Source organism: Giraffa tippelskirchi, chromosome 8 (genome assembly GCF_054371585.1).
Source record: "Giraffa tippelskirchi isolate mGirTip1 chromosome 8, T2T-mGirTip1v1.2.pri, whole genome shotgun sequence".
In the NCBI taxonomy this organism is placed as follows: Eukaryota; Metazoa; Chordata; class Mammalia; order Artiodactyla; family Giraffidae; genus Giraffa; species Giraffa tippelskirchi.
Window position 1 is genome coordinate 96,253,037 of NC_137282.1, and position 16,644 is coordinate 96,269,680.

Below are 16,644 nucleotides of genomic sequence, written 5' to 3' on the forward strand. Positions count from 1 at the left end.
TCTGAGCCACCAGGGAAGCCCAGGTACAACACAGTTGATGTAAAAAATTGATAACTTCAGGAATTATGTCACAGATTATGAGATGACAGGTTATAGAATATTAGGGTAAGAAGAACATTAGAGAACATCTATTTTGATTTCATCTTTTGCAGAAGTAAGACGATACAAATAGATAGTGACATAATCAGAACTAGAACTTGGGTTTCTAAGCTCTCAGTTCAATGCTTAATCTATTTATCGTAATCTGTCACATATCCTGAATAATTCACTTTCCATCCATTTACAATAGAGTATCTTTACATATGGAGTCACAAATTCATCTCCATGATAAACAGCACCTGGTTTGGTAAGTGAAACTAATCAAATTTATGTCTCAGGAATTTAAAGTTAGGACAATGAGAGACTGAGTCAGTGGAGAGAAACTGAACTGAGAGACTATGCTAAATAGTATAGAATTAACACTAGGTGCCATTTTGGGCCTATACAAAAAGATGAGTGTAAGTTACCACAACATCCCAAAAGGATAGAGAGTAGCCGGAGTTTCACTTTCCCAAAGTTTTTCTGAAGTCTGGTGACATTTGGACTTCATGAAGGTTATTTGTATTTTAAAGTAATATCCCTCAATGAGCTTACTTGAACCAGCTTAAGTAGATTTCCCTTCCTTGTAACAAAAATCCCTGAGTAGAAGGCTCTTCCCTCTTTTTGCTTCTAAACTAAGCAACTATAAAGGTGAGTGTTGAATAATGGGATAATAAGAATAGCCTTTGGGATCAGCACAAAGAACTGGAATAACGCAAGAGACTAAGTTTAGCCAAATGCCACCTGTGGTTAGAGAATGTCATTGTTGGGGGAAAAGAGGCTGAGATCTCCAACTTCTTAAGTCAGTTTAGGGGCAGTCGCTTGATATGACAAGTATATAGGTTTTGAGTGGTGTGTTTTCTGCCCCCTTCCAAATCTAGACTTACCCTGGTCATTCTAAACCAAATTAACAAAGGAGCCTAATTTGTGAATATGAATTTTCACAATGTGAACTCCCATATTTTAGGGGTGGGTCAGCACTTAAGTCTGGAGTAGGAAATGGCAACCCACTCCAGTATTCTTGCCTGGAAAATTCCATGGATGGAGGCGTCTGGTGGATTACAGTCAATGGGGGTCGCCAGGGGTCAGATGCAACTGAGCAGCTGACCACCACACACGCATGCACAATGCCTAAGTCAATAGGGCCTCTTCTAATTTCACACTGGTCTTACTGGTTTCCTGGACTCCTCAGACAGTCAATACACCTAAATATAATAAAGCACTTTAAAAGATCTTCTTTTTTTTTTCATTGACTCTTATTTATTTCTCTTTTGTTTGTCGTTCTTAGTAAAATCGATGTATTTATACATTTCCATATCTTCAGTGCTTGATTAGATTTGTTGTTCATTGTACTGTCACCTCTCCCCACTCTCTCTCGTTTCTTTCTTTTTTTAAAGATCTTCTACCCAGTAGCATGAAACACAGTTGTATTGGCACTATTTGTTCTCAACCAGCAGCCATTCTCCTACTTCTTTGTTGACAGAATCCTGATTATTCAGGGTTCTGTCAACAAGGTGACCCTATCCCTAGCTCACTAGCTCAAAAAAAAAAAAAAAAAGAATTTAAGATAATCATGAAAACACCATTCCCTTTTTCAGTGATTGGTACAGACACATCCTTGTCTAAATCTAGCCAACGAGATAATGGTAACTAATATTTATTGAATGATAGCTATGTGCCCTCCTCCAAGGATTTTACAGGAACTCATTCGTTTTACTTTCAATACAATTCTATAATATAAGGTCTATATCTGTCCCTACATCATGTCTTCTTGAAAAGTGAGATAATTAATTTTCTTCATGGTTTAAGTCATTTTGATTTGGATTTTTCTATTACTTGTCACTACAAACATTGGAACTAATACTCCAATTAATTTGTTCTCTTCTCTTTAGAATCCCATTTCAACACATATACAAAGATAGCAAATGGCAATTCTTTCCTTCCTAGTTCCTATAAGAGTTTTTTCAGATTTTTTTGATGTGGAACATTTTTAAAGTCTTTATTGAATTTGTTCCAATATTGCTTCTGTTTTTGGTTTTTTGGCTACAAGGCCTGTAGGATCTTAACTCCTTGACCAGGAATTGAACTTGCACCCCTGCATTGGAAGGCAAAGTTTCAACCGCTGGACCACCAGGAAGGCTCTATAAGAGTTTTTCTTATCATTACTTTGAGTGAAAAAGAGGAGGCAGGGGAGAAAAAGTCTCATTTTCATGTTAGATTTATTATTGTGTGTGCGTGCATGCTCAGTTGCTTCAGTCATGAATGACTCTTTGTGATCTTATGGATTATATCCTGCCAGGCCCCTCTGTCCATGGGATTTTGCAGGCAAGAATACTGGGGTGGGTTGCCATGCCCTCCTACACCGCATATTCCCGATCCAGGGATCGAATCCACATCCTCTTTATCTCCTGCATTACAGGCAGATTCTTCACCACTGAACCACCAGCGAAGCCCAATATTTATTATTAGGATACCTTATTATTAGCTTTATGCATGAAAAATCACCTTATAAGTAAATGAATTTAAAGTACATTTTCAGTACAAATCCTTTCAAAAAGATGTAAAAATAGCTCTTTCCAAGCTTGAATTATTTCACTTAGGAGTATCACTTGCTGAAGCAATGATAGATTCTTCAATTTTTCATCTCAGGACTCTGACTGCATAGTTACTGAGTGAAATCCAGTCTTTTACTCTCTATGATTTTAATTTTTGGAACATTTCAAATTATTTGTTCACTAGTAAACCATTCCCCCATAAAATAACATTTTCATTACACGCTTCCTGTTACATTGTACATTGGTGACATTTTTACATATTTTTGAAGATATAGGAAAAAGTATGTTTAATCTATTTAGTAGATGTACGTAATAGCCATTATATATGCGCTTGGCTATTCAGTTCAGTTCAGTTCAGTCGCTTGGTTGTGTCCAACTCTGCAATCCTGTGAACCGCAGCACGCCAGGCCTCCCTGTCCATCACCAACTCCTGGAGTTTACCCAAACTCATGTCCATTGAGTCAGTGATGCCATCCAACCATCTCATCCTCTGTCATCCCCTTTTCCTGCCACCCTTAATCTTTCCCAGCATCAAGGTCTTTTCAAATGAGTTAGCTCTTCGCATGAGGTGGCCAAAGTATTGGAGTTTCAGCTTAACATCAGTCCTTCCGATGAACACCCGGGACTGATCTCCTTTAGGATGGACTGGTTGGATCTCCTTGCAGTCCAAGGGACTCTCAAGAGTCTTCTCCAAGAGTCTTCTCCACCACAGTTCAAAAGTATCAATTCTTCAGCGCTCAGCTTTCTTTATAGTTCAAATCTAACATCCATACCTGACTACTGGAAAAACCATAGCCTTGACTAGACAGACCTTTGTTGGCAAAGTAATGTCTCTGCTTTTTAATATGCTATCTAGGTTGGTCATAACTTTCCTTTCAAGGAGCAAGCGTCTTTTAATTTCATGGCTGCAGTCACCGTCTGCAGTGATTTTGGAGCCCAGAAAAATAAAGTCAGCCCCTGTTTCCACTGTTTCCCCATCTATTTCCCGTGAAGTGATGGGACTGGATGCCACGATCTTAGTTTTCTGAATGTTGAGCCTTAAGCCAACTTTTTCACTCTCCTCTTTCACTTTCATCAAGAGCCTCTTTAGTTCTTCTTCACTTTCTGCCATAAGGGTGGTGTCATCTGCATATCTGAGGTTATTGATATTTCTCCCGGCAATTTTGATTTCAGCATGTGCTTCATCCAGCCCAGCGTTTCTCATGATGTACTCTGCATATAAGTTAAATAAGCAGGGTGACAATATACAGCCTTGATGTATTCCTTTTCCTATTTTGAACCAGTCTGTTGTTGGCTATTACATTCCTAATATTATATTAATAAATTATGATTCAGGTGTTTTCTTGTTGCTCTCTGGTCAACAAAAGGCAATCAATCTGACAACTTTTATGTTTTATATAAATATTTAAACTACATTACATAGCTTAATATAGTAGTAGAACCAAAAAACTAGATGTAGATGCTAACTCTGCAGTTTACTCTATTGTAGCACTGGGCAAGTTAATATTTTTGTGCCTCTATTTCCTCAGATATAAAATAGGGATAATAATAATAACAACTATCTTTTAGGGTTATTGTGAGGATTAAAGGAATCCATACAAAGCACTTAGTAAGTTCCTAGAACATAGTAAGGACCCTAAGTGTTCTCATTATTATTATTATTATTACCAGGATTAATCCTAATTAACAGACAACTTGATTAACAGTGGCTTAAACCATGAGCTTCTTTACCAACTGAGCAGATAATACCACTCTAATGGCAGAAAGTGAAGAGGAACTAAAGAGCCTCTTGATGAGGGTGAAGGAGGAGAGTAAAAGAGCCAGCTTAAGACTAAATATTAAAAAAACTAAGATCATGGCATTTGGCCTCATTACTGCATGGCAAATAGAAGGGGAAAAGGTGGAAGTAGAGACAGATTTCCTCTTCTTGAGCTCCAAAATCACTGTGGACGATGACTACAGCCATGAAAAAAGAAGACGAATGCTTCTTGGCAGGAAAGTGATGACAAACCTAGACACTGTATTGAAAAGCAAAGACATTACTCTGCTGGCAAAGGTCCATGTAGTCAAGGCTACGGTCTTCCCAATGGTCATGAACAGTTGTGAGAGCTGGACCATAAATAAGGCAGAACGCCAAAGAACTGATGCCTTCAAACTGTGGTGCTGGAGAAGACTCCTGAAAGTTGCTTGGACAGCAAGATCAAACTAGTCAATCTTAAGGGAGATCAACCCTGAATATTCACTGTAAGGACTGATGCTGAAGCTAAAGCTCCAGTATTTTGGTCATCTGATGCTAACAGATGACTCATTGGACAAGTCACTGATGCTGGGACAGATTGAGGGCAGAAGGAGAAGAGGAAATCAGAGGATGAGATGGCTGGTCGGCATCACTGATGCAATGAATATGAACTTGGGCAAACTCCGGGAGATGGTGAGGGACAGGGAGGCCTGGCGTGCTACAGTCCATGGGGTCGTAAAGAGTCAGACACAACTGGGTAACTGAACAACAACAACAAAACCATAAGAACACATGATATTAATATTTACTTAAGAAGTGTGTTGGCCTTGGGGCTGGTTTTTAACTCAAAAATACCATGAAGCAGTCAGGCTCCTCCCATCTTTCTGCATTGACATTCTCATTGTACTGGCAAAATTTCCCCTCAAAGTCTGCCTCAATGGCTGCCTCAATTACAAGTTCTTCAGGCAATAGGGTTCCAAATAGGACATGATAGGATGAGGGCAAAATTAAAAAAAAAAAAAATTCATCTCATGATGAATATTTATCTTTTCAGAAGAAAAACATCTCCCAGAAATAGTCAATAGATATCTTCTTTATGTCTTATTGGCCAGAACTGTGTCACATGACCACTTCTAGATCAATCACTGGGAAAGAATACAATTGCCATGATTGATTTAGACTAACCATGAGTCACTTTTCTGGGGCTGGGCCTTTTGTTGACTGATCAAAACTGGGTTTCTATCACCAAGGGGAAAAAGAGAATGACCACTGGGTGTACAACCAATAGTGTGTGTCATCAACAAGCATTCATTTGTTGCCTGCTGTATGCTCCGCTTGTGCTCCCAATGAAACTGTAGAAACTACCAAAAGAACAAATGATATTTTCTTTGCTGCTACTTATTTGACATCTTTAGATTGAAAGCTCTTTCTGCTAGGCCCTGCTAAATAACTTAACTAGAGCTTTTAAGGCCACCTTCCTAAACCACTCATTCTGAGTGGCTTCACTTACTGTCCCCAAATGTGGTGGATCTTCCTTTTCTTGGTCAAATCTTTGCATTCCATCTCCACTTTCGAGTAGTGATAACCAAAAGACTGAACAAAGAGTGAGCAATCCAAAACTCCATGTTTAGAAGATCTGAGAACCCCAGATACCCAGGGGCAAATTCCATTTGTCTTTTTTCTTCTGTTAAGGACCTACTGTGAGCCAGGCACTTTCATAAAATTCTTTCCATTAATTCTCATCCCCAAAACTCCATGAAATGTGTTTTAGGTAGAGGAAAGAGAGATTAATACAGATACAATGACTTGTGCAAAACTGTCAGCTAGAAATAGGAAAAATAATTACCCCTATTGACCATATGCTACATTTGAGCTGTGCACTGTCTTAAATGCCACTCATGAATTCATTCCTTTAATTCTCTTAACCACCTAGTGAAGTAAGGATTCACTCACAACAGATACTTCCCAAGCACCCTCTATAGATGAGAAATCTGCAGCTGCAAAAACTAAGTAAGTTCAAGGTCATCCAGCTAGAAAGTGACAGGTATTCTACAAAGCTGGGTCTAATTCAAACACATCCTGTTAAAGTCCCACCCACCCCTACACTGCAGGAAATTGAAACCAGGCCTCCTAACTCCTGGGCTTACTCCAAAATCCCTAAATCAGAATGGAACACTCTGATGTTTTATTTTACCAGTTTGTTCTGTGAAGTGCTCTCCAAGTAGTTCATAATTGGTCCAGTTGTCTAAAACAAAGTTGGGAATTTATCCAAAAGTATTTAGCGAATTAGCAACTCCATCTTTTCTTTCTGAGAGCAGATAGGCAAAGCTAGCTGATTCCTATTGAGTTTAAAGAAAAAGACTCTTGGGGAGACAGATTATCAACATTTATCAGGTTTCTGCTTTGCCCTCAAGCCCCAGATTAGAGGTTAACATTTGAATTAGGCAAAATCACACAGTTGTGCACTTTACCTACTCTAAATTTTGTTAACTGCTCCGTGTTTTAAAAATAATATGACTAGGGGCTCTGCTATAAACCGTTAAGATCTTTTATACGCTGTTAGCCCCAGATTAGAGCTTGCCAGGAAAGAGATTTCACAATTGCTAAATGCTTCAACTTCACCCCTAAAGGAAGCTTTCTATCTCCGAGTATCTATGTTATGTGGCCTTGCTCTGGGAGCCTCCTACTCAAAAGTCAACTGGGGCACTATCCATAGAAATATAGAGTTCAAAGGATCATTCCTTGACTGTTTGCAACCCTGCTAGGGACTTACAAGTAGTGTAGAGAAGTATTTCTTTTATTTCTTTTTCTTTTAGTTTTTGTTTGGTGCTGCTTTGCCTTGGGTACCTAAGTTCTAAATATTCTTTTTGTTTTTGTTCAGCTACTAAGTTGTATCCAACTCTTTTGTGACCCCAGTCCTGTAGCCCACCAGCTCCTCTGTCCATGGATTTCCCAGGCAAGAATAGTGGAGTGGGTTGCCATTTCCTTCTCCAGGGGATCTTCCGAAGCCAGGGATCAATTGACAAGTGGACTCTTTACCACTGAGCCACCAGGGAAGCCCAGGTTTTAAATATGTCACTGGTCAAAATATCATCAAATCCTGTCCCAAAATGCATTTATTTTCATAAAAGCATGAGGTTTCAGATAGCAGAACCTGATAGCTGAACTCTGACACTAACTCCATAGCCCTACACAGCTGGTCCTCAGTAGCTGGGAAATCGTGTTTTAGGGAAGCACATGTATGCTGATCAAGCCAGCTTATATAAACAACCCACCAAGTTAAAAAAAGATGGTGTGATAATCCTAGTGACCAAGATATTTCAGAAGATTCAGAGGCCTGTGTAAAATAAACGATTAAAGAAAACAGGGTAATAAAGTTATAGTTACAGTTTTCTTTCATTTGTATACCAAAACGAACACATATATACATCCTCCAGAATATCATTTACAAAGTTCACGTGAGTGGGAGAGAAAGCATGATGGAGACTGTTTTTTTAGAACCGGAATTCTTTTTTTGTTTTATTGAAGTATAGTTGATTTACATTGTTGTGCCAGTTTCTGCTATATAGCAAATTGACTCAGTTATACACATACATACTTTTTTTTTTGGAGTATAATTGCTTTTCAATGTTGTGTTAGCTTCTGCTATACAACAAAGTGATCAGCTGTATGTATACATACATCCCCTCCCTCTTAAGCATCCCTCTCACTCACCCCAATCCCACTCCTCTAGGTTGTCACAAAGCACCGGGCTGAGCTTCCTGTGCTACACAGTAGCTTTCCACTAGCTATCTATTTCACACATGGCAGTGTACACATATCAGTAAGGTCTTTCACACAAATGAAGGAAGATACTGAAGTCTTCTTAATCCTGAGCCCCAATTTTTTCTTTGTGAAACAAGTCTTTGTTAGACCAGAAAATTATCTTTAAAGGATTTTTGGGGGGTCAAAAACCTTGCTTCTTCATCTCATTTCCCTTGTTCTTTATAAGTCCATGCATTATGGCACTAATTATATTTCATTGTTCTATAATTAGAAGGGACATTTTCTTCTGTCTCCTACCACTAGACATGAAGGAAGGCAAAGCCAGATACTAACCCAGGACATGGTTTCTGGTGGAAATGTAGTAAATATTTATTAAAGTGAGATGGGATGTATGAATCTGTTCATTTCAAACCTTCAATTTTTATTTTGAATGCTATAACTGTAAGAGAGCTTTCAAAATCATGATTCTAGAAATTTCCAGGAAGAAAACAACTATTACTAAAAACTATGTTTCAATAATATTTGGGATAAGACTCTTGGATGTTTATCTAATATTTGTTGAATATAATTATAAGATGTGAACAATCTTGCTTTAGTCAGATGAGGGGATTAATTTAAGTGACTTTTCTGTGAGGTTATGGCAGCCCATCCCAATCATTTCCCGATTGTTCTTCAGGTATTCCTTCTCTATAAAATCTACCTAAATCCCAAGCACCACTAAATCATCATTTTTCATTGTCCATTCCATGGGCCCCTGTATCACAACCAGCTAGGTTACTTATCATAAGTATGGCTTCAGGGCCCTCTAGCAGAACTAAACTCTCCAGAGGTGGAGCTCCAGAAGTTGTATGTCTAATAAACCACAGATGATTCTGAAGCACATCAAGTGTGAGAGCCACTTCTCAGGACTCGTGAATTAAAAATGAAGGCAAAACAGGATGGCACTGAGGAGATCTGTTGAAGCAATTAATTATGTGAGCTGAAGCTTCATCAGGTTACAAAATAACTTTGAATCCAGCAACTGAGAGAAGCACCTTGATTTCTGAAACCACTAACTTGAGCATTGATTATACGATCTTCTGATTTCACTCTGCCTGCTTTCCCTGTGAACTGAATCATCCCTTTCTATGTCCATGACAGTTATATACATTATACTTAGAAAACAACATCCTCTAAACCTCCCCCTCTACATTCATTTCTACTTCTATCAAACCTCACATATCTAAGTTTTCTATGAACAAGAGAGACACTTAAAAGATTGCCTCCCATATAGCATGTCACCCAGGGTTCTGCTTAGTGGTAGGGTACTCTCCTCTGAATCAGAAATAAGAAAACCACCATATTTAATAGAAAACAGAAACTTCATGCTAAAGAGACCATGCTGCTACTGAAAAGATGAGTGTTTTAAAAGAGTTTTAAGTGACCACACAAATACTGGGAATTATTAGCAAACATAATCCTTTTGGTAAAGTCAAAAATATTTTGACAATCATAATAATGGTATCATTTATGCAAATTCTCCCCCCAGTGAGTACCCCATTCCAATAAGAGAGAACATAGGATTTCACAGAGAATGTGATGGGAAGATCTTCCCAAAAGAAACCATCCACTATGGAATGTTCACTGTTCTCCTGCACATGCATTTTCCAGCAATGAGTGGGCATATTCTGAGATACAGAACTAAAGAGGTTTAAAGGAGATAGATATTTTGTTCTATATTATTAGAAGTAAGGGCTTCCCTGGTAGTTCAGTCAGTAAAGAATCTGCCTGCAGTGCAGGAGACAGGGTTCGATCCCTGGGTTGGGAAGATACCCTGGAGAATGAAATGGCAACCCACTCCACTATTCTTGCCTGGGAAAATCCATGGACAGAGGAGTCCATGGGGTCGCAAGAGTTGGACATGACTTAGTGACTAAATCATCACCACCATTAGAAATAAGGTGCTATCACAGAGTGGATATTCAAAAAAAAAAAAGGCAATGAATAAAATATGTAAAATATGTGTCCCTTCAAAGGAAAAGACCATAAAAATGCATAGAAGGAAGAAAGAAAGGAGGAATGAAAATTCTTAATTCCCTTAGGACACCATTTCAAGAAGAAGTGAGGAAAAGGGACAGGTTTCAAGAATGAGCATAATATAATGAGAGGACCCTAAGAGGTGGGTCTATTCATTTTTCTACTTCTAACGGGATGCAAGAGCCTCCCCAGGCAGATTCCTCTCACCCTGGAAGAGAGGCTCAAAGTAGCAACTTTGTCAGGGATCTATGGTTCTTTAGGCTTCCCTGATAGCTCAGTTGGTAAAGAATCTGCCTGCAATGCAGGAGACCCTGGTTCGATTCCTGGGTCGGGAAGATCCCCCGGAGAAGGGATAGGCTACCCACTTCAGTATTCTTGGGCTTCCCTTGTGGTTCAGCTGGTAAAGAATCCACCTGCAATGTGGGAGACCTGGGTTCAATCCCTGGGTTGGGAAGATCCCCTGGAGAAGAGAAAGGCTACCCACTCCAGTAATCTGGCCTGGAGAATTCCATGGACTGTATAGTCTACGGGGTTGCAAAGAGTCGGACACAACTGAGCGACTTTCACTTTCATGGTTCTTTGAATTTTGCTTTTGACTGCTAGATAACAGCCACATTAATGAAGGAATTTAACAAATGTAATCATGCTAATCCCCATCCCAACTCAGAATGGAATGGGTGTCTTCTTTTCAAGAGAGATAGATGTCCTCCAATCTTCCAGTGCTCAGATCCTGTCTGCAGTGGATTCCTTCCAAGTCTCCAGAGGAAAGTAGTTGAGTCAATAACCTACTGAATAGGAAAGAGGATTGTTGTTCAGACAAAATACCCATCTCACCAGGTCATTGGCCGCATCCCTCTGGTTATCCAGAAGAGACCTGAATTAAACCCATCTCTTAATTAGGAGAAATTTTCTCCAGGTAGTTGTACGATTGAATAATTCAATAGAGTCAAAAAAAAAAGAAAGGGGGAAGAAAAAAGTAGGATGCAACATATTGTGTATCACTGTCCTCCTTTCCCTTTTCTCCCAAGAGAAAATGTTATTTATAAAAACAATCCCAAAACATTAACAACATAGCAATAAGAACATACATATAATAATTACTAATACTTTAATTGACAATTTAATGTAAATTGACTAAATAATCCAACCAAAAGACACCAAGTGGCTGAATGAATACAAAAACAAGATCTGTATATATGCTGCCTACAAGAGATTCACTTTAGATCTAAAGACACACAGAAACGGAAAGTGAAGGGATGGGAAAAATTATCCCATGCAAATGGAAATCAAAAGAAAGCCAGGGCAGTACTTATATCAGACAAAATAGATTTTAAAGTAAAGAATTACAAGAGACAAAGAAGACGTTAATAATTATTAAGGGATCAATCAGAGGAGAATATAAATATATATACACCCAACATAGGAGCAACTAAATATATAAGCAAATATTAACAGACACAAAGCAAGAAATTGACAGCAACTCAAGAGAAAATGCTTTCTGTAAGGAGCTTAAAATGTGAATAGCATAAAAATACCTTAGAGCTGAGACAGATTTCTAGTCTAGGATCAAAAGCACTACTGCCATAATTAAAATTGTTCTCTAACACAGAGGAACCACAGCCCAGTGCTGCCAACTTACAGCCCTAGTGTTTCAGCTAACCACAAGGAGTTAATAATTATTGAGTGCTTGCTATGCAGGCTAAGCACCTACACGCATTATCTCTTTTGAAAAATCATGTTTGGAACAAAGATTTACTTTCATGCCTAGAGGACAGAATCTATGCTAGAGATTATGTTCAAAGAAATTATTTCACCAAAATAATTGCAGTCACTTTATCAGCTGCTTTGCAAACATTGATTTTCTTTTTTTCTTTAATATCTTGGCTCAGAAACAAGCCAAAAGAGCATAGCACAGTCCTCTAAACCCAACCTTAAAACTGTCCTTGTCTCAATTTCTTGCTCTTGTTTGAAAAGCCAGACTTTACATAAAAGTACGACTTCACTGGGTGTGACTGGCAGGCCCAGACAGGAGAGGTGCACATTTCTTTTTGGGGATCAGCATTTGGGGCAACTTCAGAGCAATGTCACCGTGTGGCTAGTGTCCAGATCTCAGGGTGAAAGCTGAGGATCTAAATAAGCTGAAAAAGAGAATATCTGTGAACATAAAAGGGAGACCCGACTGCAGGTTAATGTGGAACAACTGTCAAGTCTGGAGGCCAGTTCGGGCTGAAAGGAGGCAGGAGGCTCCCAGTGTGACAGCTGTGGATCCTGACAGAATCAGACTCAGGTCTTCCAATGTGCCTGTTGGTACACCGAGGAAACCAGGAAAGCCTAGGGCAGCACCTCCCAAAACCAGCTCAGGAGAGCTGCCCAAAAAGTGGTCCATAAGGCAGATTGTACAGTCAGCAACCCTGAAACAAACATTGCTCACAAATGTAATGCCAGACCGCTCAGGAGCAAACGCCATCTTTTCTTTCGATTAGTTCAGAAACTCGCCTTCCGGAAATCAAAGGAAGTCAGCTCTGGAGAGGTTGCATGCAGTGAAAGCTGTGTATGTTCCCAACCCTGTGACCATCTTTCTAGCCTTTTTCCTTCCGTGAAAGGATTTTTTTCCTTTGCAATAGGATTTTCATCTTAGGGTTAGATTATATTCATTTTCATTTTCATTTGTCCTACAGTGTTTTTTCTTTAAAAACAAAAGTTGTCTGTTATAGAATATACAGAAAAAAAAAACACAAAGAAGAAAATTAAAATTATACCAAATCCCATCACCTGATTACCACTGCTAATCTTTGTTTTTATTGAATTCAAGTCTTTTAATTTTTCTTTATTTGTATGTGTATATGCACATACTTACATTGTACAAATGTTTGTACATAGAGTCAGTTATTTTATAAAATTGGGATCACTCCAAGGTACAGTTTTGTGATCTGCTTTTTTCCATTCAATATGATGGCAGCATATTCTGAAGCCATTAAATATTCTCTGGAAACACGTTTTTTTAAATGACTATAATTACTATTTCTATTCAGCCTTTGACATTGAGCATAGTACATTAAATGGAGTAATATATGGATTGCTCCCCCCTTTTGATGTAACTTTGAGCCATTTGTATTTGATTGCACTCATCTTAATGCACTTTCCTATTGTTTTTCAAGATCAAACAATTTAAGTGCAGCCAATTAAACTGAAAACACTAAGACTGAGAACATCAGGAAAGATTTATTGCTGGTAGAAACTATCAAGGAAGCCTAAGCCAGCTGTATTTCTCAAAACAGCCATATCTACAATCAAATAAAGTTTATCTCCTTTAAATAAGAGATAACTTATTTTTTATGATTTTAGATATGACAGTAGGCTGACTTAGTCATGTCATGACCTGGGATGGCACTATGCTAGCTATTGGATATTGACTTGCAAACATCTGAAACCTTTTATCCCATTAGATGTTATTTGTTAGCATGACACAATCTGGTCATCTAGAAAAATCTGGATAATTGACTGCATTATCAGTAGGACTTAACTTTTGAACAGCTTTTATTCCCAGTGTTTGGTTCCCTGTGGTTGGCTTCAACCTGGTTGTTTGGAGCTCTCAGGAAACATTCTACCAGAGAAATAAGCTCTAAATAGTAGCTGACAAGGAACCAGAGGCATAACATGCCACACTCAGTTCAGTTCAGTTCCTCAAGGTATCCGACTCTTTGTGACCCATGGACTGCAGCACACCAGGCTTCCCTGTCCACCACCAACTCCCAGAGCTTGTTCAAACTCATGTCCATCAAGTCAGTGATGCCATCCAGCCATCTCATACTCTGTCATCCCCTTCTCTTACTGCTTTCAATCTTTCCCAGTATCAGGGTCTTTTCAAATGAGTCAGTTCTTCTCATCAGGTGGCCAAAGTATTGGAGTCTCAGCTTCAGCACCAGTAATTCCAGTGAATATTCAGGACTGATTTCCTTTAGGATTGCCTGGTTGGATCTTCCTGCAGTCCAAGGGACTCACAAGAGTCTTCTCCAACACTACAGTTCAAAAATATCAATTCATCAGCACTCACCTTTCTTTATAGTCGAACTCTCACTTCCATACATGACTACTAGAAAAACTATAGCTTTGACTTGACGGACCTTTGTTGGCAAAGTAATGTCTCTCCTTTTTAATATGCTATCTAGATTGGTCATAGCTTTTCTTCCAAGGAGCAAGCGTCTTTTGATTTCATGGCTGCAATCACCATCTGCAGTGATTTTGGAGCCCAAGAAAATAATGTCTGTCCTGTTTCCATTGTTTCCCTATCTATTTGCCATGAAGTGATGGAACCGGATGCCATGATCTTCAATTTTTGAATGTTGAGTTTTAAGCCAACTTTTTCACCCTCTTTTTTCATCTTCATCAAGAGGCTCTTTAGTTCCTCTTCACTTTCTGGCACAAGAGTGATGTCATCTGTGTATCTGAGGTTATTGATATTTCTCCCAGCAATCTTGATTCCAGCTTGTGCTTCTTCCAGCTCAGCATTTCACATGATGTACTCTGCATATAAGTTAAATAAGCAGGGTGACAATATACATTCTTGACATTCTCCTTTCGCGATTTGGAACCAGTCTGTTTTTCTATGTCCAGTGCTAACTGTTGCTTCTTCATCTGCATACAGATTTCTCAGGAGGCAGGTAAGGTGGTCTGGTATTCCCATCTCTTGAAGAATTTTACACAGTTTGTTGTGATCCACACAGTCAAAGGCTTTGGCATAGTCAATAAAGCAGAAGTAGATGTTTTTCTGGAACTCTCTTGTTTTTTCTATGATCCAACAGATGTTGGTAATTTGATCTCTCATTCCTTTGCCTTTTCTAAATCAGCCATGAACATCTGGAAGTTCACGCTTCATGTACTGTTGTTGAAGCTTGGTTTGGAGAATTTTGAGCATTACTTTGATAGCATGTGAGATGAGTGCAATTGTGTGGTAGTTTAAACATTCTTTGGCATTGCTTTTCTTTAGGATTGGAATAAAAACTGAGCTTTTCCAGTCCAGTGGCCATTGCTGAGTTTTCCAAATTTGCTGGCATATTGAATGTAGTACTTTCACAGCATCATCTTCCAGGATTTGAAATAGCTCAATTGGAATTCCATCACCTCCACTAGCTTTGTTCATAGTGATGCTTCTTAAGGCCCACTTGCCTTCACATTCCAGGATGTTTGGCTCTAGGTGAGTGATCACATCATTGTGGTTATCTGGGTCATGAAGATCTTTTTTGTATAGTTCTGTGTATTCTTGCCACCTCTTCTTAATATCTTCTGCTTCTGTTAAGTCCATACCATTTCCATCCTTTATTGTGCCCATTTTGCATGAAATGTTCCCTTGGTATCTCTGATTTTCTTGAAGAGATCTCTAGTCTTTCCCATTCTATTGTTTTCCTCTATTTCTTTGCAGTGATCACTGAGGAAGGCTTTCTTATCTCTTCTCGCTATTCTTTGGAACTCTGCATTCAAATGGATATATCTTTCCTTTTCTCTTTTGTTTTTAGCTTCTCTTCTTTTCTCAGCTGTTTGTAAGGCCTCCTCAGACAACCATTTTTTCTTTTTGCATTCATTTTTCTTGGGGATGATCTTCATCACCGCCTCCTGTACAATGTTACAAACCTCCATCCATATTTCTTCAGGCACTCTGTCTATCGGATCTAATTCCTTGAATCTATTTGTCACTTCCACTGTATAATCATAAGGGATTTGATTTAGGTCATATCAAATGGTCTAGTGGTTTTCCCTACTTTTATTCAAGTCTGAATTTGCCAATAAGGAGTTCATGATCTGAGCCACAGTCAGCTCCTGGTCTTGTTTTTGCTGACTGTATAGAGCTTCTCTATCTTTGGTTGCAAAGACTGTAATCAATCTGATTTTGGTATTGACCATCCAGTGATGTCCATATGTAGAGTCTTCTCTTGTGTTGTTGGAAGAGGGTGTTTGCTATGAATAGTGCGTTCTCTTGGCAAAACTCTGTTAGTCTTTGCCCTGTTTCATTTTGTACTCCAAGGCCAAACTTGCCTGTTACTCCAGGTATCTCTTGACTTCCTACCTTTGCATTCCTGCCCCCTGTGATGAAAAGGACATCTTTTTTTTTGGTGTTAGTTCTAGAAGGTCTTGTAGGTCTTCAAAGAACTGTTCAACTTCAGCTTCTTCAGTGTTACTGGTCAGGGCATAGACTTGGATTACTGGGATATTGAATGGTTTGCCTTGGAAATGAATAGAGATCATTCTTTCATTTTTGAGATTGCATCCAAGTATTGCATTTCAGACTCTTTTGTTGACTATGAGGGCTACTCCATTTCTTCTAAGGGATTCTTGCCCACAGTAGTGGATATAACGGTCATCCGAATTAAATTCCCCCATTCTGGTCCATTTTAGTTCACTGATTCCTAAAATGTCGATGTTCACTCTTGCCATCTCCTCTTTGACCACTTCCAACTTCCCTTGATTCATGGACCTAATGTTCGAGGTTTCTATGCA

At 38.9% G+C, this 16,644-nt stretch overlaps 1 protein-coding gene across 27 annotated transcripts in view; it reads right to left on the reverse strand.

Moving 5' to 3' along the window:
- LOC145516574 (uncharacterized) overlaps positions 1–16,644 on the reverse strand; it is a 291,214-nt gene that overhangs the window by 256,569 nt on the left and 18,001 nt on the right. For 4 of the 27 annotated variants that reach the window (XR_014061489.1, XR_014061494.1, XR_014061506.1 and 1 more), the window contains one exon: positions 7,861–10,940. The exons of 20 other annotated variants lie outside the window; for them this stretch is intronic. The gene's annotated coding sequence lies outside the window, so the exon portion shown is untranslated. Of the gene's footprint in view, positions 1–1,315; positions 3,846–7,860; positions 10,941–12,972; positions 14,172–16,644 lie in introns of those variants that run through there. 3 more of the 27 variants (XR_014061507.1, XR_014061490.1, XR_014061505.1) reach the window with 2 other exon arrangements.